Source organism: Amblyomma mixtum, chromosome 4 (genome assembly GCF_055824585.1).
Source record: "Amblyomma mixtum isolate Tamu chromosome 4, ASM5582458v1, whole genome shotgun sequence".
NCBI lineage: Eukaryota > Metazoa > Arthropoda > Arachnida > Ixodida > Ixodidae > Amblyomma > Amblyomma mixtum.
In genome coordinates this window covers 39,500,582-39,520,533 of record NC_143015.1, presented here as the reverse complement: position 1 = coordinate 39,520,533, position 19,952 = coordinate 39,500,582, and the positions used below count along the sequence as shown (strand labels likewise).

Genomic DNA, 19,952 nt, shown 5'->3' with positions numbered 1-19,952 from the left:
TTGCATCCGCATGTTTATCACAGTTACTACGCATGCGGCAGGAGGGCTATATAACGCGCTTGCCTACACCGTTATCGTGGTGCTCCCAGTGCATTGTGCGCGGACTGCGACAGTCATGACGTCAAACAAATCATAACTGCAGCTTTTCACCTGTGCATCCAGGCTTAACCAGAGCTAAGCCACTGCCATTTTCTTTTGTCTTCGGCGACTGCGGTCGCTTTTTTGGTTGTAGTGTTTTAGAAGGGAGCTCTTTGGCGCCCGTTTCGCGGCGTCGCCGTCGCCATTGCCTGTTTGGCGTTCATTGTGTTCATTGGCGGTGGCGTTGACGTTTTACACTCATTTAAGGAAAGAAAGTGCGCAAACTGGTTCCGTGGGTTAGAGGAGGACTGAATCGCGCTGTTGTGTTGTTGATGCGGCCGTATGAGCCTTTGCCTACCAACCGTCGCGGTGGACACCCGAACCGCAGCGTACAGGAAGGAAGGAAGCGGCCGTGAAAGAAGAAAGAAAAGAGGGGCCGTAGTGAAGAAAATGAAAATTCTATTTGAGGAAAGGAAATTACGCAGTAACTGTCTCGCATATCTAGGCGGACACCCGTCATCCATTTGTAGTGGAAGGGAAGAAGTGGGAGTGAAAGAAGAAAGAGAAAGAGGGGCCGTAATGAAGGAAATGAATTTGAGGAAAGAAAATTACGTAGGAGGTGGCGCCGCTGCGCGGAGGGGCCACGGTTGGCGCGATTCCAGCGCGCGGATGGACACCACGTGCACGGACGGACACCGCAAGCATGGACGGACACCGCGAGCATGAGCCATTAGAGGCTTTCGCCTTAATATGGCGTGGACACTAGAACCCTAGCTTCAGGAAGGTACCTGACTGTGCTATCTACAAGAGTGACGGCCGACGCTTCCCCTGTGACATCCTTGTTCTTCACCAGGCGTCTCGGAATGAAAACTGTGTTCGCTCCACTGTCTCTAAGCACCACTATAGGACGGTACCCTATTTGCCCAACCACCACCGGCATTGCAGCTTTCGACTTTGGTGTTTCACTCATCGCCTCATTTTCCAGCGGTGATTTCTCGCCTTTTAAGGCGAAAGCCTTTAATAGCTCATGCTCGCGGTGTTCGTCCATGCTCGCGGTGTCCGCCCATGCTCGCGGCGTCCCTCCGTTCGCTGGAATGAAGCCTACTGTGGCCGCTCCGCGCACCGGCGCAAGCTCCTCCGTAATTTTCTTTCCTCAAATCCATTTTAAGGCGAACTCCTTTAATGGCATGCTCCCGGTGTCCATCCGTGCAGTGGAATCGTGAAAACTGTGGCCTCTCCTCCGCGGAGCGGCGCAACTTCCTCATAATTTCCTTTCCTCAATTTCATTTCCTTCATTACGGCCCCTCTTTCTGTTTCTTCTTTCACTCCCACTTCCTGCCTACCTCTACAAATGGATGACGGGTGTCCACCGAGATGTGCAAGATAGTTACTGCGTAATTTCCTTTCCCCAAACGCAATTTTCCTTTTCTTCCCCAAAGACGCGGGTTCGATCCCGGCCGCGGCGGTTGAATTTCGATGAAGGTGAAATTCTATGGGCCCGTGTGCTGTGCGATGTCAGTGCACGTTACACAACCCCAGGTGGTCGAAATTTCAGGAGTCCTTCACTGCGGCGTCCCTCACAGCCTGAGTTGCTTTGGGACGTTAAACCCCAATAAATCAATAAACCAAACTACGGCCCCTCTTTGTCTTTCTTCAACGGCAACAGCGACGGAAACCCCACGAAACGGGCGCCAAAGAGCTGCGCTCTAATACACTACAATAAAGAAAGCGACCGCTGTCGCCAAACACAATAAAAACCGCACATGCGGGAAGCTGGCCACGCGCCGAGCAGTTCGGGGAAGTGGCTGTGGATGGGCCACAAGGCTTTCGCCAAGCACACTTTAGAACTCCCAAAGTGTCCTCGCTAATTTTTTATTCGCTATGGATCCTCAGGTGGTGTGCCAATTTCTAACTGAAAGTAGACAACGCATGCCGCTCGATCCTGCGTACTTTATCAGAATTTATCCAAACTATGTCCTCTCTTCTAAAAACTTTGACACACAGCCTCTTTTTTGGGCAACGCTACTGACCGACAGTCAACTGCACGGTTAACTACCCTCCCAATGCGGAAGAAACATCTTACCGCGGTTTAGATGTACCTCCATAGGCTCTTGGTTTTGTCGCATTTGTCTCTACGACCTTTTTTAGTTTCATCCTTTGCCTTACTCACATTTCTCAGCCCCTGAGCCTCGACAAATTGGTCTGCATTGTCGGAAAACTCTTCCGATGAACCCAACTTTCTTTCAGGAATAGCGCTAGATTTGGATTGCAACATGCTAAAAAAATTGGCAGTGGCTTAGATCTCCTATGTATGCCAGGATATACGTAGCGTCAGATATTGGTATATCTTGCCTAAGCTTGTTGTTATTGGGTTTGTTTACCCCCTGTTAAACCTTGAAAATTCGGTACGTGTAATTATGACCAAACTAAAGCCGAGACAATGTGCAGTATCAATTGTCATTGGCAGTGATATTGGCAGGTTCGTATAATTTTTCATACGCTCAACGGCTAACTGCCCCGGGACAACCTCGGGGTCCAATGAATTTTTACGTCGTTACGCGCTCCTTATACTCTAAGCGAGCGACACAATTAAAAACCAGGAAGAACAAAACGACAAGATCCCACACAAAATTATTTGGGTACCGGGGCACACGGGGGTAGAAGGGAACCAAAAGGCCGACAGGGTAGCTTGAGGATACATTACTTTCCGAGCATCCGACGAGATGCGGAACTCGCGCCAACACCCAGGAAATACTCGGCCATACTACAAAACTATATAGGCAGTAGAATGCGACATCACCCGCCGCAAAAATCTCTCAGCAGAGAGGAACCTGTCACTAGGAGACACAACAGGCTCTTTCCCAAACCTACATATACTAAACAACATGCAACCTAGGGTATACGCGGACAAATGTCCCTGGTGCGACGAAAAACCAACTCTGTATCGCATCACATGGGCCTGCCAAAACATAGACGTGGTCCCCAAAACACAAAATTCGAGTGCAGAGCAATGGGAGACGCTGCTGTCCAGCGACCGCTGTGAAGAGCAACAAGGTCTGGTACAGCGAGCTCAACGGGCGGCAGTGGCCAGTGGAGCCCTGGACTGAGGGCAACCGACCATTGATTAGAGGAAGACGACTTCGACACAGAAGGCTCCTGGGGATAGAACCAAGACGTCTATGCAGACGCCCCCAAACCGCAGGAAAAAGCATTAGTGGAAGTTTTCCTTCCTTTCTTCAAATCTGCTGCGCCGCTCAGCAGCCCTTCTCTCTTTCCGCCATGTAACACGGCGCAGTAGCTGCTGCTGCTTCTGCGACTGAGAGAAGGATGAAAATGAAAGTGCACAGGCCTGGGGTGGTGGTGAAAACATTTATTAAGAAAGGACACGAGGTATCCTTGGATCAGCTCGTAAGGGACCGATCCTTACAAACACTAGGTGGAGGTTCCTAGTATGGGACCCCAGTGGCGGTGGCCGCCGCCCGGGCGCGCCCGACTAAGGCTTGTTGGGCCTGTAAGTCGTGGCATCCGAGCAGGGTCGCCTCCCAGTCCTCCCGGGTTGGGTTGGGGATGGGGGGAATAACCGGGTTGGAGGGGCAGGCCCACAACATGTCATAGGTGTCAGAAGACAACGCACTACAGTGCGGGCAGCTGCCGTTACAGGAGGGGTCAAAATACTTTAGTGCTGCCGGGCACAGTAATGTATTGGTGAGAAGGCGAAGGAGCCGCTCATCCGCCTTCTTGAGGCCTTTACATGGGCTTGAGTAAAGGCGATGACTGTTTTGATAGTAGGTTGTAATTTCTTTGAATGTATACGCCGGATTAAAATCGGGTTCCTGATCGGGTGGGGAGGAGAAAACAGCCCGGTGAGAGATCGCGCGGGCGGCTGCGTCTGCTGCCTCGTTTCCTGCCAACCCCTGATGAGCAGGGGCCAATATAAGGTAACGGTTTGCGGGGTCCGTATCCCGTATGCAATTTTGGTATATTCGATAGGCTAGGAAGGGAGTGCAGCCTTGTTCGACGTTCCGACAGGCCCCTCGCGAGTCGGTGACTATGTATATTGAATCGGCATGTGAAGCCGCGAGACCAATCGCGACCTCTTCTGCTTGTGTTGCACTTCTGGCTCTGAAGGTGAGGCCGTTAACTGTGTTGCTGTTGTGAACTACTGCGACCGTGTACCATCCCCGTGGTGAGGACCGGAGGCGTCCACGTAGCATACACCTGATTTGTTGCCATAATGTCGGGCTAGCGGTTCCGCTCGTGTCAGGCGCCGACCATTATGGTCTTCGTGTGACATGTTTGTTGGGAGAGGCAGCACGTGGAGGGCACGTCTCCACAGTTCTGGGATGCGAAACCTGTCTTCCATTGGAGGGGCGTGTTTGATATGGAGTCGAGCAAGAAGGCGGCGACCAGACTCCGTTAGCGACAAGCGCGTGTACTGGTTTGTAAGGTGCGCCTCCCGGAGCTCCCGGAAAGTATTCACCACCCCCAGAGCCATAAGCCGGCTGTTTGAAGTAGTGACGGGGAGGTCAAGGGCGCGCTTAATAATTTTGCGAAGGATGACCTCAAGCTCATCCCCCTCTTGTTTCGGTAGGTGGAGATAAGGAGTCGAATAGAGAATTCGACTGGTTACAAAGGCGTTTGCCAGCCGCAAGGCATCCTTACTTCGTAACCCGCCGCGTTTGTTGGAAACCCGGCGGACCATACGGCCCACCTGGTCCCCCACCTTTCGGAGTTTGGCCAATATAGTGTCTGGCCGTCTGTGTTTGTGGATGTAGAGTCTTAGTACCCGTATCTCGTCACTTTCGGGTATGGGACCATTGTCAAGAGAAAGAGATTTTAGTTGCGCACATCTGTGAGGGGCGGATGTGCACAAATTCCGATTTTTGAGGGGAACATTGAAGAACGCAGCAGCGGGCGTAGCGGTCTACTATCGTCGCCGCTGTTTGCAGGCTGGTTTAAATGTCTCCTGTGCTACTCTGCGTGGCCCATATGGTTATGTCATCGGCGTACAGGGCGTGCTGCACGCCGGCGACACCATCCAGCTGTACCGGCAGGTGCATCATAGCCAGATTGAAGAGCAGCGGGTAAAGTACCGCCCCTTAGGGGGTTCCCCGCGTGCCCAGTAGGTAAGGACCATGCCATATGCTCTGGGTCTCCCCGCTCCCCCGTAACATGGACACCGACATGCACGAGAACAGGCGACAAGTTCGGCCTCGGGCTCTTGAGAGACAACACGGCTCCCGACCCGGTGTATATTAAGTAGACGTAGCAGGGCCATCGAACACGGGATTTTACACGGCCGCTGTCGTTCACGAGGAAATTCACGTTGATGGACTTCACGTTGATGGACTCTCTTTTCGAGCCCCGAATTCAATGCGAGCCGAGGAAGAAGCGATAGCGCTTGCTGCCGCCCACGCCAATTCGAGAATCATCATTACGGACTCCCGAAAAGCATGTGATCGTTACTTGACAGGGGAGATCTCCCCCTTAGCTGCTTGTATTCTAAGACGGACTGCCACTGATCCAACACCCAAAATAATCATTTGGGCTCCTGACCACCAGGGCTTACGAGGTAATGAGGCCGCTGACGCGGCTGCCCCAGCGCTTAGTCACCGGGCTCCTCATCCCAGCTCTTCTGGCTCGGAGACTTAGCAGCCGCTGCTGCGATTCAGGGAAATTATAACGCATTATAGCGACATCCACCGTCTTTTCCCGGCCCCTGCAAAGGGGCTGAGTAAGACGGAGGAGCGAACTTTAAGGCGCCTGCAGACAGGTACTCTACTCTGTCCTGCAATCTTAAAGCATTACGATACAAACACGGATGGGCGATGCCCGCACTGTGGGGAGACCTGTGATATCTTCCACATGGTGTGGGCATGTAGTCAAAATCCCCACCTCCCGCCTTCCCCTACCCCTTCCAGAGAGGCATGGGAGACTGCCCTCCTCAGCTGCTCCTCGCTTGAGTCCCAAAGGGCTCTGGTGAAACGGGCGAGAGACGGGGCATTGTCATGCGGTGTCCCGGACTAGGGACGCCAACCATGTAGCGGGGCCACTCTGTGGCTCCCAAACTCTATTTCAACAATTAAAAGTTTTCACCACCACCACCCCGGAAAGTATTCACCACACCAAGAGCCATAAGCCGGCTGTTTGAAGTAGTGACGGGGAGGTCTAGGGCGCGCTTAATAATTTTGCGAAGGATGACCTCAAGCGCATCCTCCTCTTGTTTCCGTAGGTGGAGATAAGGAGTCGAATAGAGAATTCGACTGGTTACAAAGGCGTTTGCCAGCCGCAAGGCATCCTTACTTCGTAACCCCCCGCGATTGTTGGCAACCCGGCGGATCATGCGGCCCACCTGGTCCCTCACCTTACGGAGTTTGGCCAATGAAGTGTCTGGCCGTCTGTGTTTGTGGATGTAGAGTCCTAGTACCCGTATCTTGTCACTTTCGCGTATGGGACCACTCTCAATAGAAAGAGAGATTTTAGTTGCGCAGTTCTGTGAGGGGTGGAGGTGCACAAATCCCGATTTTTGAGGGGAACATTGAAGACCGCAGCGGCGGGCGTAGCGGTCTACTATCGTCGCCGCTGTTTCCAGGCTGGTTTCAATGTATCCTGTGCTGCCCTGCGTGGCCCATATGGTTATGTCATCGGCGTACAGGGCGCGCTGCACGCCGGCGACACCATCCAGTAGTGCCGGCAGGTGCATCATAGCCAGATTGAAGAGCAGCGGGGAAAGTACCGCCCCTTGGGGGTTTCCCAGCGTGCCGAGTAGGTAAGGACCATGCTCTGTCTCTTGTACTCGGATGTAGGATTGACGATCTATTAAAAATTGTCTTATGTATCGGAATGTGTTGAGGCCACAGTCGGTCTGGCTTAGGTTAGTGAGTATGATCTCGTGTGTTACATTGTCAAATGCCCCTTTGAGATCCAAGGCGAGTACTACCCGGTCATTATGGGGGCATTCGAGGGGGTCAAGGACTTCTCGATTAAGTGCAGGAGGACATCTTGTGCGGATCTGTGCGGGCGGAATCCCAACATGGTGCTCGCAAAGACATGTTTGTGTTCAAGATATGCAGATAACCGATCCCGCACCATCGTCTCCATGCGTTTTCCCACACAAGAGGTGAGAGAGATGGGGCGGAAGTTATCTGTGTCAACTGGTTTGCCTGTTTTATGGATGAAAGTGACCAGAGCTGTTTTCCAGTCAATTGGCAGGGGGTGTCCCCGCGCCAAATTGCATTGATGTAGGCGAGGAGGGACTGGTATGCCAAGTCGGGCAGGTTCGTCAAAAGCATGACGGTGACCTTATCCCTTCCTGGCGCAGTGCCCCGTTTCATTTTGGCGAGGGCCGCCCGCAGATCATGGAGCTGGAAAGGTTGATCCAGCTCCGTGTTCTCCTTGCCTGCATAAGAGTACGCAGATCCACAGGGGTCTTGGGCTGTACACAGATACTGGTCCCGAAGTTTCTGTGCCAGTTGAGTTGTGTTGCCAGGGAAAGTATGCATGGCTCGCTGAAAATGTTTTTGTGTTTCTGTTCGTGTTTGGGTTGGGTCGATTAGGGCTCGAAAGAGACGCCACGTGTAGCGGCTGGACATTTGTCGCGCTGCCATGTTACGTCTATCCACCCACTTGGAGTCGGCGAGTTGGGCCGCGTACTCTGCCGCTTTCTTGGTAAGCTCGGCAATTCGAGCTTTAAGCTTTCTGTTATGTTTCTGGCGCCGCCAACGGCGGACGAGGCTGCGACGGGCTTCCCAGAGGTGTAGAAGGTGGTTATCCACGTCCGTGACCGCCTCGGAGAGCTGGATCTGAGTTTCATGCGAGCAAAGGTGTGTCAGCAGCTGTTGGGACCATGCCGGGTATCCTTGCTCCGAAATGGGTGTATTATCAAGTGAGTTAAAATTTTGCCTGAATTTCGTCCAATCTGGGATACGGGCTTGTGTTCTGGGACGCTTGAGGGGTCGTGTGCGTAGTGTAGTGTTAAGGATGCAGTGGTCGCTACCGAGGGTCTCCTCGGTGTTGAGCCAGTCTGCGTGCCATATGTTGCGAGTGAAGGTTAAGTCCGGACACGTATCCCGTGTCACAGAATTCCCTAGCCGTGTTGGGTGGATGGGGTCCGTGTGGAGGGTGAGGCCCAACGTGGACGCAAGTTCCGCCAGCTTACGCCCGCGCGACTCCTCCTTGCGATACCCCCACAGCTGACTGGGAGCGTTAAAGTCGCCCACAATTAAGCAGGGGATCGTGACCCGCAACTCTTAGCGCGCGGCTAAAAAGGTCCGAAAAAGTCACTCGCTTAATTTTGGGAGAGCAGTACACGTTGAGTATATGCAACGGCGGGTCCTTGCGGCGGAGTGGTAGGATAGCCACCATTACATAAGAATACTCGAGCTGGAGATCGAGATTTACTAAGTTGGCTCTGTAGGCTTTGTGAACGAGAAGACAAGACGCGGGATTCTGTTGGAACGTCGTGTAATCTAAAAGTGTGGCGCCCAGGCCTGGCTCCTGGAGGGCAACCGCGGCTGGTAGGGACTCGAAGGTTTCAAGGTAGAGACGGAAATTGGCCCGCTTAGTGAGGTCTTTAAAGCCTCTACAGTTCCATTGTGTTATTGCAGTGGACACTGCCGAATTGGAGATGGCGGAACTCCTTTGATTAAGGTGTCTCGCCATGATTTAAAATTCTTACGGGGGAGGAGGGGGTATTGGCTGCCCCAGAGCCAGCCACTTGTGCCATCAAGGGAGTGATGACGGAAGGAGCGGGGCAAGTGTCCTCATATTCCGAATCAATAATGAGACGGTTGAATTTTGAAGGACGGGATACGTCCCGACGGATGAAGCGGGGATTGTCCAAGAAGTGCTTTGAGACCACTGCGGGGATGGCCGATTTGACCTTGGTGAAGATCTGGTCCATGGCGGTCTCGATCATAGATCGTAATTTAGAGGTTAAGCGTTCTTCCATCGCGGAGATGGCTGTCACGAGGACAGGCGAGATCTCCGCGTCGCTCTCCATTGCGTCCGAGTTCGGTGGGCTCGGAACGGCGGACGCCAATTTTGATTCTAAATTTTGAATTTTGGTGAGCAAAAGCTCATTCTGTGCCGGAGCACGTCTATCTGTTTTTTAAGGCGAAAGCCTTTAATGCCTCATACTGTCGTTAGCAGACGCGTCGGCAGGAGTGTCGACAGACGCTTCGGCAGCCGTGTCGACAGACGCGTCGGCAGGAGTGTCGGTAGACGCGTCGGCAGCCGTGTCGACAGGCGCGTCGGCAGATTCGTCCGCCTTTCGGCGTCACTGCTTAAAAGGCTCAAGGTTCCAGCACGAACAAAGGCGCATCTAGTGAATGCACGGGCTTCATAAATAAATTAGAGTGTGAAGTCAAGAAAAGGAACATAAAAATAAAATTAAGGAAATAAACAAAAATAAAAACAAAATAAAAATAAGATGTGAAAATAAAAATAAAAACAATAAAGTTAACAAAAGGAGCAAAAAAAAATAACTAAAAACAAAACATGAATAATAAAAAATTAAATAAAAACAAACTGTGGTCAGCAAACGCTTTCGCCTTGCAGCACTTTAGAGAGCCAAAGTGCCCCCAGATTTTTGTATTCCGCATCTAGTGCGGAGGCGGTAACTGGTGGGGAGGGATGATGGGAGGAGGAGGAGGCGATGTCAGCCTAGCTGCTCACCTGTTGTTTGCCGTGTTGAGGCGCTGATGCCCGGGCGCCGGTAGTGCCATTTGTCTTGAGAGCCGGGAGGTGGCCAGTGTCCCTGGCGCTGGGCGTTGGAGGCGGCGTCTTCTTCCCGGGCGCTGACTTAACCGACGATTGCAAAGCCGACGACACTTTGTGGTCGGTGCCGAGAGCACCACGCGGCGTTCCAGCGCTGGCACCTGAATTTCGATGACTTGGCGGCTTGCCAGGTCGCTGGTTTCCTCGGAGCTCTGTGCGTTTGGCCTTGGGGCCGGGCATCTTGGGCTGCCGGAATTTTCCCGTGCAGTCTCGGGAGTTGGTAGCGTGAGCTTGCCCACAGAGTGCACAGGATGGAGTGCATTGATGAGGTGCCCCGTCGACGGTTTTCACCATTTGGCCACAGAGGCCGCACTTTGCGTCCGGGCAGGGGCATGTGTCCGCACGGTGGCCCAAGTGCCGCACAGCACCCAGGCTGGGATGGTTTTTTTGTATGGCCGCACAAGGGTCACCTCTGAAGTATAGTGAACATATCACGGCACCACTTTGCCCACAAAGGTGAGCGCCGCGACGTCTGATTTTCCAAGCTTGCGGATATCGGCAAGCTCTCCAGCACGCCACTGGATCTTGTTTTGGAGCGACTCACTGGTCTCGTGCTTGGCCACGGTATTGACGCCGAGGCACACGTCGCCAGTGAGTTTCAGCTGCCCGTACATGGAGAGCGAGCCCTTCGATGTTGTCAGTTCGAATTCCCGCAGAAACTTGTCCGCGACGTGCGGCTCTCGGGTGCCTACGACGATCAGATTTTGCTCCCATGTGGGAAGCAGGCTGAGGGATGCTGCGGCCTTGGCGCCCAGGCTGGCCGCGAACGCTGCCCCCAGCTCGCCATATTGATACACATCCCTGAGGCCGACGGCCACCCGGGGCTTCAGGATGATGGCTATGTCTTCGGGATGAAACTGTGAGCAGTATTGCTTTCGCAATAAACAGGTAAGCTGCCTTAGCCGCGCTCGCTCTGGTTGCGGTTGGTTGCAACAGAGAGAAGGATGAAAAGGAATTTGCGTGGGCCTGCCAACTGGCTCAAGCCGATCCACCACCGCTGCCACTTGCAGATAGAGGAGAGTTGAAAGATAAGAGGACAGAGTAAAAGAGAGAGCAAAGAGGCGCGTCGCAACAACCGCGTCCGCCGGAACGGACGCTGGCTGAAAGAACAGATACACGGCCGCAGCCCGAGCGCTGCAAACCGAATGCCTCCCCTCCTCCCTCGCTCTGTTGTGCTTGTTGTGACTGAGAGAAGGATGAAAAGGAAAGTGCACGGGCCTGCCTACTGGCTCGAGCCGAGCCACCACCGCTGCCACGTGCAGATAGAGGAGAGTTAAAAGATCAGAGGAAAGTGACAAAGGAAAGAAAACTTGGAGGCTTATCAAGATTAAGCCCCAGTGGATGCGAAGCAGCCTGCGTTTTGCATTCTTATTATTAACGTCCTTAGCGTTTGGAGGCATCTTGACCGCATACAAGCCCGACGCAAAGACGCTGGCATGGTTGCGGGCACAGAGACTTACGCGATGGCGGGCGCGCGCCGCTTCATCCCTGGCGTGACGTCACATATCACGTGATGCAGCGATGGTGGCGCCGCCGCCGCGTTGCGCGCGACGGCGCGAACCGAAGCGTGGAGGCCTCCGCCGGGCGAGTGAGTGAGTGAAAACTTTATTGTATCTTTCAAGGGATTCGCGGTTGTGAAGTCTCCGTCGTCTTCCCTGGCGCTGGCGACTTGAGGCTTCTCGTCAGCAAGGGTGGGCCCCTATTCCAAGGCTCCACTGAGTCGTGCTGCATCCGGTCGACGTCCGACGGCGCGATATGAGGCCCCATCTGCAGCCGGTGTGACGTCAACACGTGACGTCACATCATGTGATCTCACTTCAAGGTCAATGGTGGCCACTGCCGGGCGTCGCGCGAAGGCCCGAAACCTACGTTAATATGCTTCGCATAAAAGACGCGCGTCGCACCAACAACTGCGTCCGCCGGAGCGGACGCTGCTCAAAAAATGGCTGAGGCTTAACTTGGTTAAGCCTTGAGAATGCGAAGCATCATCGTGTCGCGTAATTTGGAGGCGCACAACCACAGCGACGGCGCGAGGTGGGCCCGTTTCTCCACTGCCGTACCCAACACGGCTAGGAAACTCCGTGACACGGGATACGTGCCCGGACTTAACCTTCACTCGCAACATACAACACGCAGACTGGCTCAACACCGAGGAGACCCTCGGTAGCGACCACTGCATCATTAACACTACACTACGCACACGCCCTCTCAAGCGTCCTAGAACACAAGCCCGTATCCCAGATTGGACGAAATTCAGGCAAAATTTTAACTCACTTGATAATACACCCATTTCCGCGCAAGGCTACACAGCATGGTCCCAACAGCTGCTGGCACACCTTTCCTCGCACGAAACACACATCCAGCTCTCAGAGGCGGTCACGGACGTGGATAACCACCTTCTACACCTCTGGGAAGCCCGTCGCAGCCTCGTCCGCCGTTGGCGACGCCAGAAACACAACAGAAAGCTTAAAGCTCGAATTGCCGAGCTTACCCAGAAAGCGGCAGAATACGCGGCCCAACTCGCCGACTCCAACTGGGTAGATAGATGCAACACGGCCGCGCGACAAATGTCCAGCCGAAACACGTGGCGTCTCTTTCGAGCCCTAATCGACCCAACCCAAACACGAACCGAAACACAAAAACATTTGCAGCGAGCCATGCACGCTTTTCCTGGCAACACGACTCAACTGGCACAGAAACTTCGGGACCAGTATCTGTGTACAGCCCAAGACCCCCGTGGATCTGCGTACTCTTATGCAGGCAGAGAGAACACGGAGCTGGATCAACCTTTCCAGCTCCATGATCTGCGGGCGGCTCTCGCCAAAATGAAACGGGGCACTGCGCCAGGACGGGATAAGGTCACCGTCAAGCTTTTGACGAACCTGCCCGACTTGGCATACCAGTCCCTCCTGGAATACGTCAATGCGATTTGGCGCGGGGACACCCCCCTGCCAATCGAATGGAAAACGGCTTTGGTCACTTTTATTCCTAAAGCTGGCAAACCAATTGACACAGATAACCTCCGCCCCATCTCTCTCACCTCATGTGTGGGCAAACTAATGGAGACGATGGTGCGGGATCGGTTATCTACATATCTTGAATACAAACATGTCTTTGCGAGCACCATGTTCGGATTCCGCCCACACAGATCCGCACAGGATGTCCTCCTGCAACTCAATCGGGAAGTCCTCGACCCCCTCGAATGCCCCCATAATGACCGGGTCGTACTCGCCTTGGATCTTAAAGGGGCATTTGACAATGTAACAATGAGATCATACTCACTAACCTAAGTCACACCGACTGTGGCCTCAACACATTCAGATACATAAGCCAATTTTTAATGGATCGTCAATCCTACATTCGAATTCAAGATAGAGACCATGGTCCTTACCTACTCGGCACGCGGGGAACCCCTCAAGGCGCGGTACTTTCCCCGCTGCTCTTCAATCTGGCCATGATGCACCTGCCGGCCCAGCTGAGTGGTGTCGCCGGCGTGCAGCACGCCCTGTACGCCGATGACATCACTCTGTGGGCCACGCAGGGCAGCACAGGGGATATTGAAACCAGCCTGCAAACAGCGGCGACGATAGTAGACCGCTACGCCCGCCGCTGCGGTCTTCAATGTTCCCCTCAAAAATCGGAATTTGTGCACCTCCGCCCCTCACAGAAGTGCACAACTAAAATATCTCTTTCTCTCGAGAGTGGTCCCATACGCGAAAGTGATGAGATACGGGTACTCGGACTCTACATCCACAAACACAGGCGGCCAGACACTACATTGGCCAAACTCCGTAAGGTGGGGGACCAGGTGGGCCGCATGGTCCGCCGGGTTTCCAACAAACGCGGAGGGTTACGAAGTAAGGATGCCTTGCGGCTGGCAAACGCCTTCGTAACTAGTCGAATTCTCTATTCGACTCCTTATCTCCACCTACGGAAACAAGAGGAGGATGCCCTTGAGGTCATCCTTCGCAAAATTGTTAAACGTGCCCTTGACCTCCCCATCACTACTTCGAACAGCCGGCTTATGGCCCTTGGGGTGGTGAATACTTTCCGGGAGCTCCGGGAGGCGCACCTTACAAACCAGTACACGCGTTTGTCGCTAACGGAGTCGGGTCGCCGCCTTCTTGCTCGACTCCATATACAACACACCCCTCCAATGGAAGACAGGTTTCGCATCCCGGAACTGTGGAGACGTGCCCTCCACGTGCGGCCTCTTCCAGCAAACATGTCACATGAAGACCATAATGGTCGGCGCCTGGCACGAGCGGAAGCGCTAGCCCGATATTATGGCAACAAAACAGGTGTATACTACGTGGACGCCTCCGGCCCTCACCACGGGGGATGGTACACGGCCGCGGTAGTTCACAACAGCAACACAGTTAACGGCCTCACTTTCAGAGCCCGCAGTGCAACACAAGCAGAAGAGGTTGCGATTGCTCTCGCGGCCTCACATTCCAATTCAAAATACATAATTACCGACTCGCGAGGGGCCTGTCGGAACGTCGAACAAGGCAGCACTCCCTTCCTAGCCTATCGAATATACCAAAATTGCATACGGGATACGGACCCCGCACACCGTCACCTCATATGGGCCCCTGCTCATCAGGGGTTGGCAGGAAACGAGGCAGCAGACGCAGCCGCCCGCGCGCTCTCTCACCGGGCTGTTTTCTCCTCCCCACCTGATCAGGAACCCGATTTTAATCCGGTTTATACGTTCAAAAATATCGCAACCTACTTTCAAGATAGCCATCGCCTTTACCCTAGCCCATGTAAAGGCCTCAAGAAGGCGGATGAGCGGCTTCTTCTCCGCCTCTTCACCAATACATTGCTGTGCCCGGCAGCACTAAAACATTTTGACCCCTCCTTTAGCGGCAGCTGCCCGCACTGTGGTGCGGTGTCTTCGGACACCTATCACATGGTGTGGGCCTGCCCCTCCAACCCGGCCATTCCCCCTATCCCCAACCCAACCCGGGAGGACTGGGAGGCGACCCTGCTCGGCTGCCACGACTTACAGGCCCAACAAGCCTTGGTCGGGCGCGCCCGGGCGGCGGCTACCGCCACTGGGGTCCCAAACTAGGGACCTCCACCTAGTGTTTGTGAGGATCGGTCCCTTACGGGCCGATCCAAACACCTCCTGTTCTGAATAAATGTTTTCACCACCACCACCTCCACTGCCGTGACCTCATCGTGTCACGTGGTGTGGCATCATCGTGTCGCGTGATTTGGAGGCGCACAACCACAGCGACGGCGCTAGGTGGGCCCCCTTTTCTCCACTGTCGTGACGTCATCGTGTCACGTGGTGTGACGTCATGTATCACGTGATTTGGAGGCGCACAACCACAGCGACGGCGCGAGGTGGGCCCCCGTTTCTCCACTGCCGTGACGTCATCGTGTCACGTGGTGTGACGTCATGTATCACGTGATTTGGAGGCGCACCACCACAGCGACGGCGCGAGGTGGGCCCCCGTTTCTCTACTGCCGTGACGTCATCGTGTCACGTGGTGTGGCGTCATGTATCACGTGATTTGGAGGCGCATAACCACGGTGAAGGGCTGAAGTGGTAGCTAAAGTAGTATGATTCGCATAAAAACATAAGCGGCCGAAGCCGCTCTCGCCGAAGCGAGGAAAGATACACCTGAGGACAGATACTGTGTATCCCTCCGCATTTATACACGCGGCGCCATCTCCTCACTCATGCGCAGTAGCCCGCTGCGGCGAGCGGCGAGGTGTCCACATCTCGGTGGACACCTGAACCAGACGAAAGGTGCATAACTGCCTTCTTGGAACAGCGGACACTTCAATCGTGCTGAGTGCCCGTAGTGACAGGTATGCGCTGCATGCGTTGGCATTAACAACGTTGTGCCAGAAACGCGGCGCTGAAGCCATAGGCAGTCGGCCTTCATTGACAAGTTTTACACTCGGATCATTTTAAGGAAAGGAAGTGGGCATAATGGCTCCCTGGGTCAGTGGACGCCGAGCGCGCGCGACGTGCCACGCCAGCTGTCCGTAGTGACGTCACTTGCTCCTCGCGCATGCTCAGTATGGTAGAAAAAGACAGCACGCGAAATGGCGAGACTCTGGCCAATGTAGCTACAAAACTACTCTGTCACCAGCCTGTCACGCACCCCTAAAAACTCTTTTCTGTGTTTGACATAATAAGCCACCTTTTACTCAGCCTACAGGAAAACTGCTTAGCGGTTTCGGAATCCTCAGGTTTCGCGGTGCGAAATTTCTCGCGAAAACCCTCTGCCGTAAGCCTTAATGTTTGCAGGAGTGCCTTCCTGACTTTCTCCTGGTCCACGGAATCAGCAGCAGGCATCTTTCCAAACATATTCAGCGCCTCCCCGACTGAACATATGCTCAATGCCGTGGTCCATTCATTGCGCTCCCAGCCTTGCCCCAAAGCTATCCACTCGAACCGTTGCAGATATGCGTCGAAATCATCTCTTTTGTCATCAAAAGGAGCGATCAGCTTTCTTATGCTGAATTCCAATGGCAGATCGAGACCGCTCCGTCGGATCGCGTACGGAGCGCGTCGGAGCGCGTAGATTTGCCACCTCCCAGTTTGCGATTGGAATGCCAGTGATCCCTCGGGAGCGCGACGCCAGCGCCGCAGCGGCGACCGCGGAAACTAGGCGCGCCGCCGGAGCGGACGCCCTGCTAGCTTCGTGTTCGAGTGCGATAGGAGTTGCGCGAGGCGCGATCTCCGCGTTGACAGACGCCGTCTCGGCGAAACAAAAAGGAGGTAGTACGAAGGCCGTAATGTAAAACCAAAACCAAAGCGTATGTACAGGATGGTCCACTCTCCGTGAACACGCGAGTATGCGGCCGCGGTCTTCGGAGAGCCGGTGAGCCTGTCCCTACCGTTCACGAAAGAAGTGGCGGACGACGCGCAGGCAATTTGCTCGCTGCTCGATTTTCCAGCCTTGCGACTGCGAGACGCAAGCCGCTGAACCAATCAGCGAGACAGTCGAGCTTTCGGCAACGACGCCGCCCGCGGACACGCCGAGCGACTAACTGCGCTGCCCCCCGGCCAACGTTTCTCCCTGGCTGCCGTAGTCGTCGCTAAGCCTAACTGTTTTTCATCGATGCCGCAGCTGAGGGCGCTTCGGAATTGGCCAGCGCTGTAGTAAAGGTGCTACTCGCGTCACCGTTTTACTGTGCTCCTCGTCTCATAATAAAATAAAGACATGATCGATTTCTGCGACGCCTCCAACAGCGGAGCTAGCAGACAGCAGGCCAGCCGCACTGGGCATCAGGAAGAAATTTGCTTGTATCGCAGTTATCACTTCTACCAGCAACTCGGTATTGGCCAACGATCCTCAAAAATGATTCATTTGTTACATTCCTCTACTCCAGGGCTTGTTATGAACGCGAACAAAGAATATTAGCGCATTTTTCTGACGCCGGCGGCAGGCATATACAGGCCGGCAGCTTCACACTCGCTGTCCGTTTCAGACGAATCTTCACTGCTGGACTCTGAGCTTTCAGTGCCCGAGTCGGAACTGTCACTTCCATGAAGCAAAATTAGTGCCGCACGGCTCGAAGCAAGATCATTGCCGTCCACTGTTGACTGGAAAGTGCCCGTCTGTTCCGGCTCGCCCGGCTCACCACGTAGCGACGACAGGAACGAAGCGGCTGCTGCCGGTCGCGACCGGAAGCAGACGCGGCGGAAAAGAAAACGTCACGCGAGGTTCCGGTCAAATCCGCCGATTTCGGCAGATCAAGAATCGCTGCTCCACGGAGCGATCCGGGATTTACGCCTGATCCCGATCTGCCATTGGAACATACAACTCGCGCTCCCATTTTACCATTGGAATACGACTGATCCAAATCGAGCAGAAAAACTTGATCCCGATCTGCCATTGGAATTCACCATTAGACAAACTCTGGCCGGTCTAGAAGATTCTCTGTACCCGCTAAGAAACGCTCATCATCGTCGGTGATTTCATATCCCGCGACATAAGCCTGTTTCCACAAAAGAAACTCCTTCTCCCACTCAATCCTTTTCAATGTCAGTGCACGTTAAAGAACCCCAGGTGGTCGAAATTTCCGGAGCCCTCCACTACGGCGTCTCTCATAGCCTTAGTCGCTTTGGGACGTTAAACCTCATAAACCAAACCAAACCTTCTTCCTCCTCTCCAGCACGTGCTATTCGTCTTTCCTCCTTCTCTTTGGAACGCGCTGCTTGTCTTTCCTCCTCCTCTTTGGCAGGCGCTGCGCAGCGTATCTCACGTTCCTCGGTCGCTTTGGCATCTTCACACGCCTGCCATAAAGAACGCCTGCGCCCTTTCCTCTCTCTGCCTCTTTGCCCCCTCGCCATAGAGACGCATCGCCACTTCCTTGCCTAAAACCTAGCTTGAGAGCCAGTTCTAACGCTATTGCCAAATCCATACTTTCTGCCGTCGAGAAGTCGAAAAGATCCGAGACAAAACAAAAACAAGGTAATGAATGCTGGCATTTTGGTAAACATTTATTAAAACAGTCAAGGGGCCGAAGGCCCAGATCTAGGGGTCGGCCAAGACTCCTTGGAATCTGGCAGCCTCTAGAGCGAGACCGATGAGCGTTCGTTGGTCGTCTAGGGTAGAGCTGCGTAGACGAGCCTCCCAGGTATGTTGTGTGGGTGTTGGCATGTGTTGTCGTGGGCAAGTCCAGACCATATGAAGGAGGTCTGCTGGGATATTGCAGTGTTTACACATCGGCACATGCCGTTCAGGAAATATATTATGGAATCTTTTGGGATTGGGGAAAGTGTCCGTCTGGAGTTGGCGCCATGTGACGGCCTCTGTCTTTGTAAGTTCTTGGTGCGGACCTGGATAGAGTTGGCGAGAAAGACGATAGTGCTGGAGCAGATCGCGTGAAGTGATTATGGTGTCCTTCCTGACCAAGGCGGGCATGTTGGGGGCGGGGTGATAAGCTGCTCGGAAAGTGAGCCCTCGAGCTAGCTCATGTGCTCCCTCATTACCCTTCAGACCTATGTGGGCTGGCGCCCATATCAGTAGGGTCAGGTGTTTAGGAGGATTTGATACGATTACGCGAAACGCTTCGACTGAAATACGGCCATGAATAAAATTAAGAATGGCGCGCTGTGAGTCACTTATGACTACTCTAGCTTTAGAAGTGGACAGCGCGAGAGCAATAGCTACTTCCTCCGCTGTAGTGATATGCGAAGTGCGTACGGAGCAGGAGGCATAAAGAGTCATGTTCTCATCTGTGGCAACCGCTATTGCAGCAGTCCGAGTAGGATGGTCTGCCGCGTCTGTGTAAAGCACGTCAAGTCGGCCAGAATATCGCTGCTGGAGTGACGCGGCCCGAGCTTCTCTGCGATCTTGATGATGAGTTGGATGCATGTTGCGGGGGAGAGGGAAAGTCTTGATGTTGGCCCTGATGGCTGGTGGGAGATTGACCACCGAGGATGGTGGACGGAAGGGAGCGATGCGAAGTCGTTCGAGGATAGAGCGGCCTGCGGAAGTTAGGGAGAGGCGTTGGCGCTGGGCCAGGAGGGCCGCCTCAATGAGCTCGTCAACCGTGTTGGAGACACCAAGGGCGAGGAGCTTGTCGTTGGGAGTAGAGAGAGGAAGACCAAGGGCTGTTTTGACGCCGCTGCAGATAAGGCAATCCAGGCGGTGCTTCTCCGTGAGCGTAAGACGTAAATATGGAGCAGTGTAAGCAATACGACTTACTACAAATGCTTGAAAGAGACGAAGGAGATTCGCCTCCTTCATGCCTGCCCGCTTGTTGGAAACGCGCCGTATGAGACGGGCTGTCTGCTGTGTGCATCGATGCAAGCGTTGTATTGTGTTGGTGTTGGCTCCGTTGGCTTGGAGGTGGAGGCCAAGAATTCGGATGGTGTCGACCGTAGGCACGGGAAGGTTGTTAACAGTGAGGCAGATATCTGGAGATGTGGGGGGTTTCCGGGTGCCGGGATAACGCACAAAGAAGAGCTCAGATTTTGCTGCTGAGCACTTAAGTCCTTTGTATGAATGCTGGCAGGTGCTCACCACTTCGTCACGGATCCTCGGAGAACGCTCAGGCCGAAAAAATGGACTAAGCAACAGGTTTACCCACACAGACACTCATTTAATACAAACACTAGA

The 19,952-nt window shown here is 53.9% G+C and overlaps 1 protein-coding gene and 1 pseudogene across 1 annotated transcript in view; one reads left to right on the top strand and one right to left on the bottom strand.

The window, feature by feature from the left end:
• The window catches only part of LOC149346289 (calcium-activated chloride channel regulator 3A-1-like), a 297,787-nt gene that overhangs the window by 132,693 nt on the left and 145,142 nt on the right, over window positions 1–19,952 (top strand). The window lies entirely within an intron of this gene.
• On the bottom strand, window positions 824–18,249 carry LOC149346291 (uncharacterized; annotated as a pseudogene).